Below are 19,249 nucleotides of genomic sequence, written 5' to 3'. Positions count from 1 at the left end.
TGTAGGATTGGTATGATCTCTCTCTCTCTGATCTCTGGAGTAAATCCAAATGAAATCCAAGGCATCCTTTGAAATCTACAGAAAAATAAGTATTTTTATTCACTGTGCTGCACTTTTAAACTGCGTATAACTGAAATGTTGCCCACTTTTAACTGCTTTTTAGCTTTTCAACTGTTTTTCTGTTTCGCTGTTTTGACTGTTTACGTTTTGAGACTGTTTTTCCTTTGTATTTTCTAGAACTTGTGTATTTTATAGCATAGGCTAGATTCAGATTTGCTGAATATAAAGTGTTTGGCATTATCTGAGCACTAAAACTAACCATCTTGCATTAAGAGGGCCCCTTGCGCCCTTGCATACCTCTCAGCTATACAGATTTTTGCAGAATGTCCAGATTTTTGCCTCACATTTTTGTGTCCATTTTTCATAAAATTTAGGTTTTCTGTCAAATTAATGGCAAATCAGTAACTATTCACATTAAGAAATAACGACAGACATTTGAGTTTCAGATTTCATACCCCTCAGAAAATTCACATTAATGCAAAACCTGTTATTCTAGCAACATTCTAAGTTTCTAATAGCTATATTTAAAAAGTGCCCCTATTTTTTGGGTCTTTATCCCACTTTTATTTATGGCTTTGTCCAGAATTTTTCCTCTAAGAGGTTGAGATTTATGCATATTTGTGGCAAAAGGTGTAGTAAAGGACCCATCTGAGTTGCAGATTTTTGGAATAAGGCTCAGTATTGAGCATTTCTATTGGCCAGCTTGTTTGAAAATTGATTAACTTGTCAGGTATTTAGGAGCAGGTTTGAAAGGGTCTGTGCTTAGTTTACAGGACCTGCTCTAGGACTGGTGTGCCCTCTCTGATCTCTGGAGTCAATCCAAATGAAATCCATATCATCCTTTGAAATCTACATAAAAATAACTATTTTATTCACTGTACTACAGTTTTCCACTAACCGCAGTGGTGGTGCTGTGGTAGCGTTGTCGCCTCACAGTAAGACGCTGTCCGGTTCGATTCTCAGCTAGAGCGTCTTCTGCATGGAGACATGCATGAATGGGCGTACCTTAGTTGAAGGTTGTGCATCAGGCCTGGCAAGCCGGTATGTAAAAATCAACTGCCAATCATTAGCGGACTGGAGTTCCGCTGTGGCGACCCCTAACTGGGAAAAGCCGAAAGGCACAAACAAACTACAGTTTTCCACTGTGTGTTACTGAACTGACACCTTGTTTTAGCTGTTTTGATGTTTCATTGTTTCAACTGTTTGCTGTTTGAGACTGTTTTCCCTGCACTTTGTATTTTCTAGTATTTTTGTATTTTATAGCATAGGCTAGATTCAGATTTGCTGAATACAGAGTGTCTGGCATTATCTGAGCACTAAAGTCAGCCATCCTACATTAAGAAGGCCACATGCATCTTTGTGGCAGAAGAATGTAGCAAAGGACCATTTTGAATTGAAGATTGTTAAATAAGGCTCAGTACTGAGCATTTCCATTGACCAACTTGTTTGAAAATTGCTTAACTTAGCTTGTATTTTAGGCAGCACATTTGCAAGGGCCTGTGCTCAGTTTACAGGAGCTGCTCTAGGATTGGTGTGCTCTGTCTGATCTCTGGATTGAATCCAAATGAAATCCAAGGCATGCTTTGAAATCTACAAAAAATAAGTATTTTTATTCACTGTACTGCACTTTTAAACTGTGTATTACTGAATTGACATTTACCTTTAACTGTTTTTAGCTGTTTTAACCATTTTACTGTTTCAACTGTTTTCTATTTGGGACTGTTTTTCCTGCACATTGTATTTTCTAGTACTTGTGTATTTTATAGCATAGGCTAGAGTCAGATTTGCTGAATCTAGACCACTTGCCATTATCTGAGCATTAAAACCAGTCATCTTACTTTAAGAGAGCCTCCTGCATCCTTGTGACAGAAGTGTGTAGTAAGGGACCCATGTAAGTTGGAAATTGTTGTAATAAAGCTTAGTATTGAGCATTTCCATTGGACAGCTTGTTTGAAAATTGTTTAACTTATCTGGTATTTAGGCAGCACAGCTGCAAGGGCCTGTGCTCAGTTTACAGGACCTGCTCTAGGAGTGGTGTACCCTCTCTGATCTCCAGAGTGAATCAAAATGAAATCCAAGACATCCTTTGAAATCTACATAAAAATAAGCATTTTATTCACTGTACTACAGTTTTCAACTGTGTATTACTGAACAGACACATACTTTTAACTGTTTTTAACTGTTTTGCTGTTTCACTATTTCAACTGTTTGCTGTTTGAGACTATTTTTCCTGCATTTTGTATTTTCCAGTGCGTGGGTATTTTATAGCATAGGCTAGATTCAGATTTGCTGAATCTAGACTGTTTGGGATTATCTGAGCACTAAAACCAGACATCTTACATTAAGAGGGCCTCCTGTACTCTTGTGGCAGAAGAACATAGCAAAGGACCCATCTGAGTTGGAGACTGTTAAATAAGGCACAGTACTGAGTCACTGGCCAGCTTGTTTGAAAATTCCTGTACTAAGTTTGCATTTAGGCAGCACATTTGCTAGGGCCTGTGCTCAGTTTACAGGAGCTGCTCTAGGATTGGTGTGCTCTCTCTGATCTCTGGAGTGAATCCAAATGAAATCCAAGGCATCCTTTGAAATCTACAGAAAAATAAATATTTTGTATTCACTGTAATGTACTTTTAAACTGTATAGTAATGAATTGCTGCCTACTTTTAACTGTTTTTAGCCATTTTAAATGTTTTGCTGTTTCACTGTTTCAGCTGTTTTCTGTTTGACTCAAAATTGACCAAACAACAGGTATAATAAAAAAATATTCACAAAAACCTGTGCAAAGTGGCCACGTCTATAACAACCAAATAAAGTGAAATAATGGACTTAAGATTTAGCGCTTTCATCCCAGTTTTATTAGTTACAGACTTAGTCACTTTGCCATAGGCTTTTGATTGCTGTTTAAGACTGTTTTTCCTGCAATTTGTATTTTCTAATACTTGTGTATTTCATAGCAGAGGCTAGATTCAGATTTGCTAAATCTAGACTGTTTGACATTATCTGAGCACTAAAACCAGCCATCTTACATTAAGATGGTCCCCTGTACCCTTGTGGCAGAAGAGTGTAGCAAAGGACCCATCTGAGTTGGGGATTGTTGGAATAAGGCTCAGTACTGTGCATTTCCATTGGCCAGCTTGTTTGAAAATTGCTTAACTTGTTTTAAAAAGGGTTCTGATAGTTGCTGCATAAGCCCCAGGTTTGCCTGAGTTTGTGCCTGTTTTAACACAGCTCCACAGAGTTTGGTGACCAGTAACTGCTTTACTGTCTTTATCTGAACAATCCAAGGCATCTGTTTGTGTGTAGCTCATCTCTGAGCAGCACCATGCAGTGGAATAACCATTGGTGGTTATAGACACAAAAACTAAATAAACTTATTTTCTCTTAAAAGCTGCCCATGCTCCATTTGAGGAATCCCTTAAATTGCACTTAGCTGCATGGAGAGCACGTCAACTGGGCTTTCTACAGCATTTACTACTTTAACTGAAATCCCCTAATCCTTAATAGTCTTATACCCCTTGACAGCCCCATTAGTATAGACCCAGCTTTAAGCCCCCAGTTAAACCACATCCTTCCTCATTAAAATAAGCATATTTACACCTAGTATTATGGATGGTCAGTTCTCCTCCATTTCTTCTGCAATCTTGATTTACATGGGTATCCTGAGACAGTGTAGCAATTGCCTCATGTACACTGACAACCCACTACTCCTAAACCACTCAAGCTCAATTTGTGAGAGATGCATGTACACTAAGAATATGGAATTCTTGTTCTCTCGTTCACAGAACAGTGACACTGAACAGGTTGTCAACCCACATACTACACCTCATGCACAAACCAATATCTCAACACATGAACCATCATATGCAGAGGTACTCACCAGAAATTTACCTAAAAACCAGAGACCTCCAAAACACAAACATGTTACACCTAATACAGTCCCTACAGCATGCAATACACATAAAACCACAACACAAGTGTCTCACCAAACTAGCCCCTAAGGCAAAGCACATCTAAACCAAATTTTATGGTCATAGATGACTCCGTAGTGAGACACGCAGATGTCCCACTCACCAGGCTGGACAAGAAGAAGGTTATGGTCAACTATCTGTTGGGTGCAGGTTCTGCCAGATCACACATGCACTCAAGTTTCTCCACAAATACCATTATAAGTCCATCATAACTCATGTTGGTGTGAATGACTTGAGACATACCTCACTATACTATATGAAGAGAGAGATGTGACTGAGCTCTCTGAATATGTGTCTCAGGCAGGTATGTGTCTAGCCTTGAGCAGCATACTACCTTTACCTAGGATGATACCACAATATAAACAAAAAATGATTGACTTCAACAATTGGCTTAGTTTCTGATGTCATTCTGAGGGGATGATCCAGTACCTGTCAGCCTAGGATGAAATAGTAGATGGACCATGCTGCTTTGAGAGATGGTCTTCGTCTATCACCTCTGGGATTTCAGTTATTGGTGAGGGCTCTTGCCTCCCCATATTGCCTTTTTTAGGCAATGTCACAAAAACAAAATTACCAATGTAAAAACATCTTCAAAAAGCAATCTCAAGGTTATGCTGCTAAATGCTAGGAATCTAAACCTAAAACTGCACTCACTGGAAGTACCCCTCAACTTAGAAGATGCTGACATCTGTACAGTCACAGAGACTTGGTTTAAGGCGGCGGAAAGCACCCCAGGCATACTAGGTTATAATGCCTTCCACACATTCAGACCACAAACTGAAAGTGCGAGAACTAAAGGAGGTAGAGTATCATTATTCATCAAAGATAAATGTACCTCTAGATTCCCTTGAACTAATCCAGCTCCAGTTGACTGTAGGTAGACACCTCTCCAAGTTATTGCCAGTTATAAGACACCCTCCATGAACCAGGATACCCACACTGCATATTTGGATCTACTTGAATTCCTCAAGATACAACCAAACACACTGATTTTAGGTGACTTTAACTACCCATCCATAGACTGGGTAAATTATACATGTACTAATACAGTTGCTCAAAGGTTCTTGGACTTCATCAACTCCAAATCCCTGGACCAGTCGGTTGACACCTCCCGACAAGGGGCCCAAACATTCTGGATGTGGTGCTTACTAACATGGGTGATTATTGCACCACCCCATGTGTGCAGCCCTCCCTAGTGAGGTCTGATCATAAATCAGTCTCATTAGAAATAACAATAACATCTGACCCCCCCCCCCTTTAGCAGCAACTAGACTAAAAAACTTCTCCAAAGCCAATTATAATCTAATACATAACAGCATTAATAGCTTCATAGCCCCTTCCTGATGGAATGGACACTTATACTGGAATTTACACCAATGCCTTGTATAAGCATCTATACAAATGCATCGACTCAATGTACCTGATAGGACCAAAACAAGATCCTCAAGAAAGAACAAGCCTGCCTGCTGGACATCTGCCATTAACAAGCCATACAAAAAAAGAAAGAAATTGCTGTTCAAGAACAGAAAGGAAAGGTCACTGAATTGCAAACATTCCTCCTCGGCTTAAACAACCAAATAGGACACCTCATAAGGCATTCTAAACCTAACTATGTATCTAAATTAGCCTACTTCACCAAGGACAACCATAAGGCCTTCTTTAGCTACATCAGAAACCTTTAAGGAAAACCCCTGATCTGTGCAGAACTGGTTGTTAATGGCATCACATATATTGAAACTGCAGAAATAGCCAACCTGATAGCTGACAGGTTCAGTGAAAACTTCTTCCCCCGTCACCGCCACATATCCCCCAAAGCATCCCTACCACCTGGCCTTCATCTAGTATCTCCAAGAAGCATGTCATAAATACTCTCTTCAAAACCAAAAACACAGCCTCTATGGGACCTGATAATATCCTAGGCTGTGTTTTAAATGGGTTAAAACAGGAGCTAGCTGCACTGCTGGGTGCTATTTTTAACCACGGTCTAAGCACTGGTTTTGTATCTACTGAATGGAAAACAGCAAATGTCATCCCATTACATAAAGGAGGCACCTCCACTGACCCTGGGACCTATAGACCCATAATCCTGACCAGACTAATTTGTAAGGCTATGGAAAAAATAATCATGGACCTTCTCAACAAAGATATAGGAGACCTCTAAATGCTCAACTTGACCCAGCTTGGTTTCATTAAAGGGAGATCCTGCCTCTTGAATTTGGTGGACTTCTTTGAGACGGTCACCAAAACCCTGGATGAAGGCAAACCCATGCATATGGCCTACCTGGACCTGGCCAAGACCTTTGACACAATTCCCCACACAAGCATCATTGAAAAACTCAGACAGCTGGAGATCAACCCGTATATTGTCAGGTGAGTTGCAAACTGGCTCAAAGACAGAATGCACACAGTCAAAATAGAAGACTTTACCTCCACCAGCAGACCTGCATTCAGTGGTGTTCCACAGGGATCAGTGCTGGGACCCCTATTGTTTAGAATCTATTTCTTGGATGTACAGACTAAAACAAAAGGCCTATGGCTGACAAGTTTGCTGATGATTGCAAACTTGGTGAAGTCATGAAGTCTCCAAATGACAACATCCTACAAGAGGGACTTGCACAGACAAACTACAGGTGCCAAAGTCATGTGCTCAAACTCACTGCAAAAAAAAAAAAGAAATGCATTATCATCCGCTTTGGCAAGGGTGACATCCCTGTAGATTACCACTTAAATAACAATGCCCTAAGCATGCAATCAGTGGTGAAAGATTTGGGCACACAGGTTGACAGCAACCTTTCCTTTAACCACCATGTCTCCACAGTGGTAGGAAAGGCTTTCTGCATTGCTCACATCCAGAACAAAAGAGGTTATAACCCCCCCGTACTCATCACTCATCAGGCCAATAATAGAGTACAATGCTACCTTTGGTATGTACCTTACCAGGCACCTGCAGCAACTGGAAAGACCTCAAAAGTTTCTTACAAAGAAAATTCAGGGTCTTCAGCACATGTCATATGCTGGCAGACTGAAATCACTGTCACTATACTCTGTGTATTACAGACTACTCAGAGGCAACCTCTGCCTTGCATATAAAGCAATCTGAGATCCTGCCCTAATGGAAATGCTGCACATTTGTAATATCAAATGGTATAAGATGCACTCACTCTAGGGAACTCAACCTAGTATGTGACATCAACAATACTAGGTGGAGACAGATATGTCTCACAGAGGCTACCTCTCCTCTGGAACAAACTTCCTATTCAGGTGAAACAGAACCCTTCACTGACCCTATTTCAGTATAATTTGGATGATCGGATGGGAAACCGCAAATTCACCATGGGAGTTTCACCTGTGTCCTTCTTGGATGGAAGCAGTAGTTTTTGACTTTGTTCCGCTTAATACTTGATATTCTAAGGAACAGGGGTTGTACTTGGCTAAGCTTGTAAGGGCCCTAGTGCCATTAGCCTAGTAACCTCCTATGATCCTATGATAAGACCATACTAGTGTTCCTTATAAATAAGCCTTATGCCTAACTGACATAGTGAGATATATAATCTACATGGTGGTAGCTTCATCTAGGACCCTGCTTGATAACATGTTTGCACAGTTCTAGGAATATATACCACAATATAATCTTCTGATTCTTTTATTTTATAAACTTATGCCAATATAAAAACACTGTAGTCGTTAATAATTATAAACAACCTACTTCATTGTTAATGCTGTAGCTTATCTACAGCCCATCTGCTGACTAAACCTTCCTTCTGATTTTTTTTATATAATGCCTTTCTCATAGCAACAGCATATTACTTGGAAACATAATTAATGGGTGGCTCAGTGCTGGAGTGTTGCATAACAAAAGTACCTTCTCTGCAAAATTTAACATTCTCTATAACAAGAGCACTTATGTTGAGATGTATAGGAATGAGATCAATATTGATTTCAGGAAAATCAGTTTACAACTCAAAGATTGTCTGTTTCACAATATGATTAATCCACCTCTGTATTCATTTTTAAGACCCTACATCCTATGATTCCAATCATCATTTGGGATTTCCATGGTGCATAAAAGTATTAGTCCCCCCACTTTGACCCATTACATCTGCTCAAGGCTTGAAGACTTGCTCATTGCAGTATATACTGACAGATTTCTGAAGCTAATGTTTACAAAAGTCACATTTTAAAGGACTCGGGACTTTTTCAGCAGACTTAAACAGAACCTAGTCCAAGACAACACTGGTTTTCTTACTATTGATGTAGTGGATTCTTTTACCTGTATCCCTCAAGATGCGGGAAAGGTTTTCTTTTACAATGCCCTAAATGAATTGGATTTTTAAGTAGTGGGGATATCAACTTGATTATGGAATGCTTAGATTTAGTTTTGTAGAAACATTTAATATAGTTCAAAGGTGAAACATACAAACGTGTCACAAGGGGGGCAGCTTGTACCCCATGTTTGCAAACTTGGCTATGCTCACCTGGGAGAACAGATATATTTTTCGATCAGAAGACTACAATTTTTTGTAAATTCTGGTTACAATACCGTAACAGTATCTTTATTTGTGGAATTGTACTCCAGACAAAGTGATGGAACTCACTGAATAAATATATATATATATATATATATATATATATATATATATATATATATATACACACACACACACACACACACACACACACACACACACACACACACACACACACACACACACACATATAGTACCACTAACTTTTTTAGGTTCACTTACAACTTCACTATGGACAAGATAGATTATTAGGACACAGGTATTATCAAGATTAATGGCAAATTTTGTCTAATATTTTTAGCAAATTTACTTTTAGTAATGGCTATTTGCATTTCCATAGTTCACATCCTTTCAGCCTCATGAAAGGACTGATTTAAGGGCAGTTCATTCATTTAACATGCATGGTTTCCATTAATAGTGCCTTTATCTTAGAGAGCGAAAAACTATAAGATATGTTTTTAAATAGAGGTTAGCTAAATAATTTGGTTATGGATGTTAGTAGTGAGGTACTTCAAAGGAGAAAAATAAAATTTCACACTCCTTCTGGGGGTGAGGTTAAAATATGAGGATGTAAAGATAAATACCAACAAACTTAATTCTAATAGTAAAACTGTCTTGAGGATGGCCGCTGTGGTGCAGCAGTTAGCGTTGTCGCCTCACAGCAAGAGACTCTCCGGTTCAATCTTCGGCTGGGCTGTCTTCTGTGCAGAGTCTGCACGTTCTCCCTGCGGTGGTGTGGGTTTCCTCTGGGTGCTGCAGTTTCCTCCCACATCCCCAAAGACATGCTGCATGTGGACTGGACACGCTAAAATTGGCCCTAGGTGTGAATGCGTGTGCGTGTGCCTTCTGTGGAAGGTTGGGCGCCGGGCTGACAACTCGACACTGTAAAACTCCACTGCCAATCATGAGCGGACAAGGTGATCCACTGTGGCGACCCCCTAACCAGGAAAAGCCGAGAGAGAGAGAGTAAAACTGTCTTGAAATCGCCTTCAGGATGGGATTTCCAGATAGCTGTTTAATTGGTTTGCAGTAGCATTGCACTTGTGGGTCTCTTCTACTGTGTTTTTACATTAAGAGGACTGGTTTAGTCATCTTGTGACAGGGAGTGTTTGCCTGGTCTGAGCTGGGAAATGGAGAGCATGACTCATAGTGTAGTCGTTTTACTGGCCAGAGGGCCCATTATTTATTTTTCTGTTTTTTTCTGTGTTGCTGTAAATTTGGTACTTTTATATTAGTTAACAGTGCCTTGTGCAGTAGTAAACTAGAAAGCAAATTTTCCCTGTAGAAGGCTTCATAAAACTGTACCCTGTACAGCAGTAATGTCAAGCAAATATGTGGCATTCCATCAAGCTTAGACCAGCTAGTTGGGTGTAGACTGGCAATACCCACAGATTTAGCAGACTTCAGTATTGCATAAACATTAAACTTAGTAGAATTAAATACTGTTTACCATAATCTGCCACAATAAAGCACCGTTATTGTTCTGCACCAACAAAGCACCCTTAAAAGCTTCTTAACTCCAATACACCACTCCCTTATAACTCACTAATCAAAGAACAGGACTGTATAGATATGCAACTTCCTAACTTCTCTGTAGCCTGCTTGGTGGATATGAGCATCTTAAAACAACATAGCAGCTGTCCCATGTTTACTGAAAACTGCTTAATCCTTAAGGAAGGAGGCATAGTATACAAGAGGTGTAAACTCTTGCATGCAAGTATAAATTAGGTTGTCAAAACCACTCACACAAGACCTAACTCACATAGCATACAATACTAACATATGCTGAGACACTTAAAAGCAATCTTCCCAAACAAAAAAGCTTGCCTATACCACCTGCTGACAAAGTTATGTCTCAGCAAGCCCAAAGGCAATCAGAAAAAAACAGCACATAACATCACACATATAGTCACCCTCAGTGGATCCCCAAACACTAAGCCCCTAAGGCAAACAAACGCACTTCCTAGGACTCTTATTATGGGGAATACTATTGTAAGATATATTGATGCCCCTCAAACCAGACTGAGCAAGGAGAAGATAATGGTTGCTTACTTATCAGGAGACAGAATCTGCCAAAATCACACACAAGCACTCAAGCCATTATGCCACTGGTACCCATATGATTCCATCATAGTCTATGTGGGTGTAAATGACCTGAGACATACCCCCTGGGAAATATGAAGAGACACATTATGGAGCTCTCAGACTGTGTCTCAGCCTATCATTGAGCAGAATATTACCATCACTGAGGATGATGCCGCAATATGAACAGTCTAAAATATGACCTATCAGGACTCCTGGAGTCATTATTTAACTTTAGTCTTGAAACAGGCTTTTGGCCATGTGAATGGAGGACTGCAATGGTCATCCACCTATGTAAGGGAGGGCCTTTAACAGATCTGGGAGATCGCAGATATACCCCAGGGATTACCTCAGTGTCACTGCTCAACAGAGGCACAGCAAAATAATGGGTATAGTTCCCCATACTAAAGGGGTGGCGTAAGCCACAAAACTATGGGCTATGCTTGTAAATGCCCTCGGGCAGATAGCCTAGTATGAACCTATGAACCTATGAACCTATAAGATTCTGAAAACTACAGACCCATTGGTTTGACTAGTCCTAGGTGCAAAGCCTTGGAAAGAATTATCACAGACGTTATCATCAAGGAGACAGGAGATCTCCAGATACACTGGGTTTATAAGAGGAAGATCATGCTAACTGAATCTGGTTGACTTCTTTCAAAAGGTCTCTAAGGCAATGGATGAGGGGAAAATGGTGCATACTGTCTGAATAAATGTCATTTGGCATAATGTTTAATGTCTTTGCCTCCCATGCACAAGGTAAAGGTTTAATCCTGACCTCTGGCTAGTGCCTGTTTGGAGTTTGCATGTTCTCACTGTGTCTCTGTGGGGTTTCTCCCACCTATGAAAAACATGATGAGTGTTTCCATCTCAAACTCACCAAAGAATGGAGCTGCTGGCGCAGTGCACACACTATATAGTGCCATATAGGGAAAGAGTTATATAAACAAACCATTTTGGGCTTCATCATGATAGGGGAACATGGATCACAGACTCTGAGCTGTAGCAGGGCTAGCCACTCAACAGTGTAAAAATATATATTTAGGTGAGTTGGTTGTGTTGACTAATGCCACCAAAGCAGCATTGGTACTCAACGGTGATAAGTGGGTTGATGTCCCAGCCAATTCCGACCTATGCCACAGACCTATACTAATGGTGGGAGGGGTGAATGTGCCCCTATTGGCCAGTGTGTGCCAGCCATAAAGCCCTGGGTCAATAAGCTACTGGCTGGGGGGTGTCCAGTTGCCCAGCTTGGGTTACTTGGAATAGCTCTGTTGCATGAAAGTTGGACATAAAACTATCAGCCTGCTATAAATAAACTAAGAATCGCTACACTCAATGTAGGTTCACTGACAGGACACAGCTTGGAAGTGGATGACATGATGGCAAGGAGGAGGTTGGACATAGTATGTATCAGGGAGATAAGATGGGAGGACAATGCAGTAAAGCCAGTTAGTCAATTACTCAGGAGGGGCAAACTAGAAAATATGTGGTTTCAGAAGACAGTGAGGGATGTCATCAGAATTAGTGACAGACTCATGGCAGTCAGAATCCAGCCTAATGATAGGGCACTATTCATAATCTAATCCTAGGCCACACAGCAGGGTTGTGAGTGTAATGAAAATAGTCCATTCAGACAGCAGTTGAAGGACCTACTAGATAAATCAAGACAACATGATTTGGTGTTAATATTGAATGAACTGAAAGCACATATTGGGACAGACAGAACAGGATATGAGGACTACCTAGGTCCATATGGGTGGGGCAACAGCAGTAAAGAAGGATAGACCATTCTAGACTTCTGTCTACCAAATAGCTTAGTAGTAGCCAACACATGGTTCAGAAACAGAGGTAGTCACAAGATCACATACAAGAGTGGCCAACATGCAACTCTGGTAGACTTCTTCCTGGTAAGGAAAGGGCACTGGGGTAGAATGAGCAACTGCAATGTCATTAAAACAATCATCCCACAGCATAACCTACTGATTGCCACAATCAGCTGCAAGCAGTAGTCAGAGAAGGCTCTAAGGTCAACAGAGACTAGGCTAAAAACCTGAAAGTTGACTGGAGAGAAAGCACAGCAGTTCAAGAAATTACTCTGGGCTCTAGCACCTCAAGAAGAAAAGCAAATAGGAGGAGCTGAAGAAAAATGGCAATACCTGAAAAGAGTATGTATGAGGGCTCCATAACAGATATGTGGCAGAGCCAGGTATGGAAATAAGGTACATAAGGAAAGCTGATGGTGGAATGCAGAAGTTCAGAAGTCATCAAAAGAAAGAAAGACGGAGTGCAGGAAAAAGTGAGTTGGAAAAGATGAATCAGGCTAGAAAAGAATACTGGTTCACTAAAACAGAAGCCAAGAAAGGAGTTGCAATAGAAAAGAACAAGGGATCAGAGGCACTCTACCAGCTTCTGAAAAGTAAATCAGTTAATGGCACAAAGAAACTATATCAAGTTGCAAGGCAAAGATAGAAAGATATAGAAGATAGTCAGGCACCCTTCATAAGTCATGCCAGCAACAACTTGCTCATCAGTCCACAGGACATCAAAGGCAAATGGAAGGACTACTTCTATCAGTTTCTGAATGAGGAAAGCTCCACAGAAGCTGTACTTCCCCAGACACAGCATATGATGAGAGAGTAGGAGAAGCCCACTAAGGAAAATGAAGTCAGGGAAAGCAGTAGGCTCAGATGAGGCCACGGCAGGTATGATAAAGATGCTTGGCGGGATAGGGGAGAAATGGCTCCTGAGGGTACTCATAGCAGTATGTAGAGAAAGGCATATCCCAGATGACTGGAGAATAATGATACTAGTGCCATTGTTCAAGAACAAAATGGACATTCACAACTGTGGGCAGTACAGAGGTATCAAACTCCTGTCATACTGCATGAAAGTTCAGGAGAGGGTGACTGAGAAATAAATACATAAAGTAGTAAAAAGTAATATGGGAGATGAGCAGTTCAGATTTAGATCAGATGCAGCACAACTGACCTGATGTTTGCAGTGAGATAGATAGTTGAGAAGAAGCTAGAGATGAGAAAAGAGTCCAACTGGGAATTCCTAGACTTGGAGATGATGAGGTCTCAAGAAAGCTGATTTGGGCAGTCCAACACTGATTTGAAGTACCAAAAACATTGGTAGAATTAGTGCAAACTATGTACAAGAAGTGAATGACTCAAGTACGGACAGTACTTGGCCTTACAGAGGGGCTCCCAGTGGGATTGAGAGTGGGTGTGCATCGCAGTTCAACTCTAAGCCCATTGCTGTTCATAGCAGTGATAGACTACATTAGTAAACAGGTCGATGGGGACAGATCAACAAAGTTGCTGTATGCAGATTATGTGGCATTACAAGCAGACTCTGAGCAAGAACTTCAGCAAAGGATAAGGGAATGGAATGCAAAACTGAAGGCACAGAGTACAGATAAAATAGTTGTAACAGCAGCAAGTGGTGGACTTTTGAAAAAGCTGAGAATCAAGATGGAAGGGAACATTGAGGAGCAGATTAACAGCTTCAAGAGTCTGGTAGGGGTGATTGAGGAGAAGGAGAAGTCTGAATAAGGAGGTCAAAGCTAAAATCAGAGAGGCTGCAGCCAAATGGCACAGAGTGCTAGGTGAAGGACATGACAGAAGAATGCCAAAGAAGCTGACAACTAAAGTGTACAAAACAGTGGCATGACCAGTACTACTGTATGGTAAGGAAACCTGGGCAGTAAAGACAGAGCAGGTGAGGAAGCTAGAAGTGATAGAGATGAATTGCCTGAGACAAGTGGTAGGATGCACACTGTGGGACAGATGAAGAAATGAAGACAGAAGAGCAGAAGCCAAAGCTCCAATTGCAGAAAAGTTCAAAGAGAACAAATTACGGTGGTTCAGGCACATGTACAGGAAAGCAGAAGGCAATCTAGTGAAGAAGATTTGGGAAAGACAGGAAGAAGGCTAGAGAAAACAAGGGCATCCTGCAAAGAGGTGTATGAATTGTGTGAGAGAAGACATACAACAGTCAGGCATGAGTGTTGAAATGTCAGGAGAATGGCATTGAATAGAGAGAGATGGTGACAGTTGACATGACACCCCAACCTCATGTAAAAATGGGGAAAAGGGGGGTTGAAGATGAAGATGACTGCCTGCCTAGATCTGGCTAAAACATTTGATACAATACCCCAATCAGGCATTGTCAGCAAATGTATGGAACTAGGTATGAACCCCTTTATAACATGCTGGATAGCTAGCTGACTCAATGATAGGACTCAGGAGATTAGAATCATGAGGCCACCTCCACAAAAAGGATGGTCACCAGTCGAATCCCCCAAGGTTCTCTGTTAGGCCCACTCCTCTTTGGCATCTACTCCTCGGATGTCAAAGCCAATGTCAAAGGCCTCTGGCTACAGTTCGCAGATGAATGCAAACTGGCAGCAGTCAATGAATCCCCCCCAAGACAAGAACACTCTTCAGGAAGGTCTAACACACACCAACACTTGGTGTCAAAGTCATGGCTTAAAACTCAATACCAAGAAATGCATTATAGTACTTTTTGGGAAGTCGGCCACCCCTGTTAACTACGTCATCAATAAAACACCTCTAAATGTCGATTCTCTAGTCAAGGATCTGAGAACTCATGTAAATAATAACATAGGCTTTGACCAACATGTGGCCAAGATAGTAAAATAAATCCTTCTGTGTTGCTCAGCTTATAAGCAAAGGCATGGCATCTAGGTCCAGAGAGATCATTAGACCACTCTGCTCAGCCCTCATCAGACTCATCACAGAGTATATTGCCCCTTTGGTAGGTACCTGGCCAAACAAATGCAGCAACTGGAATTTCTACAAAGGTTCCTTACAAAAAGAATACAGGGAGTAAACACAATGTCTTACAGTGATCGCCTCAAAGCCCTGTCTCTTACTCAGTATCATACAGACTTCCGAGTAGTGATCTTTGCCTGGAATATGAGACATCCCTGGATCCTGTATTGATGAAACAATTGCAGATCTACAAAACAAACAGCATCAGAACTGCTAGATTAAAAAAACTAAATTTTGCTTGCAACATAAATAGGACATGTTGGAGAGACATATGTTTCTCAGAGAATTCCCATTCTCTGGAACAGGCTCCCCATCCATGTGAAACAGAGTTCTTCTCAATGCTTATTTAAGTGCATCTTGGACCAATGGATGGGTAATTGGAAATTCACCCTGGTCTGGTGCCTTTGTGTCCAATGGACAGAGGCAGTCAGTAAATCACCCCTATATAAATCAAATTTGTGGGTCATATTTGGATTGCACAGCTAGGGTTATAAGGGTCTAGTGGTTATTAGACTAGTATACACCTACAAAACTATGAATGCACAATTGCAGTTGTTAACCATAAATGTGAATAGTCTAAAAAATCATGGTAGATGGTAAGCTATACTACACTGTATACAAAAAGAGATATAGATGTGTGTTAGGACATGATATATCTGAGTTTGAGAAGAATAAGTAAGAAATTTTATGAGGTGGAAGAGTGATATGATGAGAATTGAAGAGTGTTCCAATGACGCCATTTTAATTTTGCAAATGCTGTGCTGAGATGTAAGCAATGTACTATTCCTGTTCCTGGCAGAGTACTGATGGTTGATTGCTACTGGAAAAAGAAATAACTGAGGCTTTTTAATATGTACTCAACCACTACTGACAGGAGAAGAGCTGAACTGGTGGAAATCTATAAAAGATATTTTAAGATGAATGCTTTTTAATTGTGTTTTTTATGAAAAATGGGTTACAGGAAGAATAAAAGGGGAAGTAGAATTAGGTTAGATATTTTGAAATGAACAGAGTTACATCTTCTTAAGCAGGAAGATTAAACATATAAATGGCATCTTTTGACTTTTTACACAAATTGGTTATTTTATTTTTTAAAATTATGTTATAAAGAAGGTTTGAATAGCAGAAACTGTATTCTTTTTCCTGATCACAAAACTCCTTTTTTGAAGAAGTGTAAGGGATTGGTCAGTCAGTAATAACAGGCATAAGAGCTTCAAACGTGTTGCTTAGAAGTTTTCATTTCTGCCATGCCTGTTCTATTACTTAGTTTAGTTATTTAATTAGGAAAATTATGTTATGCAGTCTTGGTATGAAAATATTTTGAACAGAGACATCACTTTCCATTGCATTTTCTCAGTTAAGAAGATATTTAGAATTGCACAGTAATGCAACACATATTTGCATAATCATATTTTGGTAAATATATCTGGAATTTTCCAGTTGTGCACATTGTAAAATATTTGACATGCCAAGTCACCACAGAGGTCAGCAATGTTTCCTTAGAGAATTCGGATACTCTGGAAAATAGAAAAGTTATGCTGTTTTCTACAAATATTGTACATATATGTCATATGTTAATTATATTAATAACTTCAACAGGAAGGTGTTTATATGGTACTCAATGGCAAAAAATGAAGGAATACACAATGCTGAAAAAATATTGGACACTGATAATCAATGTCCAGTTAGTACTCCTTTGCAGATATTTACATGCATTTGCCAATTAAATATGAAATTATGTATAACATTGGTAATTATGCAGCTATATCAAAAACAATGTAACATCTACAAAACTGCATTGCAGAAAAATAAAGATCATATCTGTGCATACAAAAGTCACACTGATTGTTGGAGTCTATTTACTATACTACAGAGATAATAATATTTGTTTGTGTGATGCCCCTCCTCTGGGCCCGTAATCAAGGAGTCTCAGTCCTCATCACTGATGTCCCACTGAGGGACGTTCACTTGGAACAAAAATAGAGACACACAGTATTGCCAGATGCAGCTCTCTACATCAAGCACAATTTCACTTAAGAGCACACAGGAAATACCCTCAGGGGGTTGAGTTTCCCTCTCTCTCTCATCAGGCACCAAATAAGACCTCACACTGACCACAGCTGTAGAGCTGAGTCCTCAGCCGAGTGTTCCAAGCCAGGTCCTCCACCACCTTCTCTGTGAAACCAGTGCTCTGTGCCCCTGCTCCAAGTAGCTGATACATACTTTCTTTAAGATTTAATCTTCACACACACACACACACACACACACACACACACACACACACACACACACACACACACACACACACACACACACACACACACACACACACACACACACACACACACACACACCTGGAAAAGGCTGCCACAGATTTACCAACTATGCCCCCTCTTCCCAAACTATAAGATAGGTACTGCCACCAGAAGACTCCAAAGCCAGCTACTCTAAGGCTCTTGCAAGGGTACCCAATTATACTGACTAAAATTAATACTAATACAAATGGTAGTGTTTGACCAATGCAGAAAGGTTTTCAGTAGCGGCCACAGTCTCATTAAATAAATATAAGTACTCTCAAAGGTTAACATATTCTCTAAAAGACGAGCGACAATGAAAAGTATAAATATATTTAATAATAAATAATAAAAGAATATGAAAATACTAAATATCTATTTACAATAAACACCAGAGTTTCAATCACAAGAAATATAAAAAAAAAAAAATAACACAGATGGGTAAGTTCACACCAATACAGAAAAACAGTACTTAACTAATCTCACTTTATTTTCCTGACTGATCTAAAGAATTACTATTCCCTGCTTACTTACTAAAACAAGGCAAGATGATGTGGGTGAGTGATCCTTCTTTGTCACGTTTTAAAAACAGACTGCCCTGAGACTTCTGTCTATTCTACTATTAAAACATCACTTCAATGCTGGCTTACAGAGTGACATCACACACATCTGGCCATCTGACTTCTGGTTCCCACACTACCCCCTTTACTAGGACCTGAACCAGAATCTAGCACATATGTATCATAATACATGAACATACAGCTTTGCTAAGATGTGTTATAGCATCTAAGAGTTATAAGACCATTTCAAAAACTTCTATCCTTCCAGTAGCTCATCCCTAAGGACAATACAATAGGCTTCCTAGTCCTGATTTTCACAGACATTTTATCTCTGGCTGCAATCAGAACTGTAAGATACACTCTTTATGACCTAAACCAGGAAATTTTATTTCAGACTATTTTTCAAAGTTAGTTGGACTGAGATTAACCTCTTCTCTTCCAGTATCTTCTGTTACAATATATTCATTTCAACAGTTGCAAGACAGTCTGACATACAGGTGTGTTTCTTTTCTGTCCAGCAGGACCCACTGTTGGTACATTTTTTAACACAAGCAGCTTTACAAATACATTTCCAACACAAGCACCTGTACAAATCGGTTTGATATACAAATGACATATAATTTTTCATAAAACTCCAGCTAGTTATGCTGGCATATGTTACACATCCACTGCCCTACTTCTCCTGGCATAGCTGGCAATATTTCACATCTTCACAGTTTGTATAATTATAATAATTAATTTTATATTTTATCAAATTACTTATTCAGTATTAAATTAGTATTCAATATGGCTGACATATAAGAAGAATGTGTGCTCAGCAACTTTCACATTTTACTTTTTTGGTAGCTGTTTTACTTTTTGTGATATACACATTTGTTTACAGCTAGGTTGGAAAATTGCATTCTCAGGATTTTAGCTCAGGTGAGATCTATCCAAGCAGGAATTCTGCAGGTGTCA

The sequence above is a fragment of the Protopterus annectens genome, chromosome 1.part1 (assembly GCF_019279795.1).
Source record: "Protopterus annectens isolate FY-2018-M chromosome 1.part1, PAN1.0, whole genome shotgun sequence".
Classification (NCBI taxonomy): Eukaryota; Metazoa; Chordata; order Ceratodontiformes; family Protopteridae; genus Protopterus; species Protopterus annectens.
Note: the sequence above shows the minus strand (reverse complement) of the source record.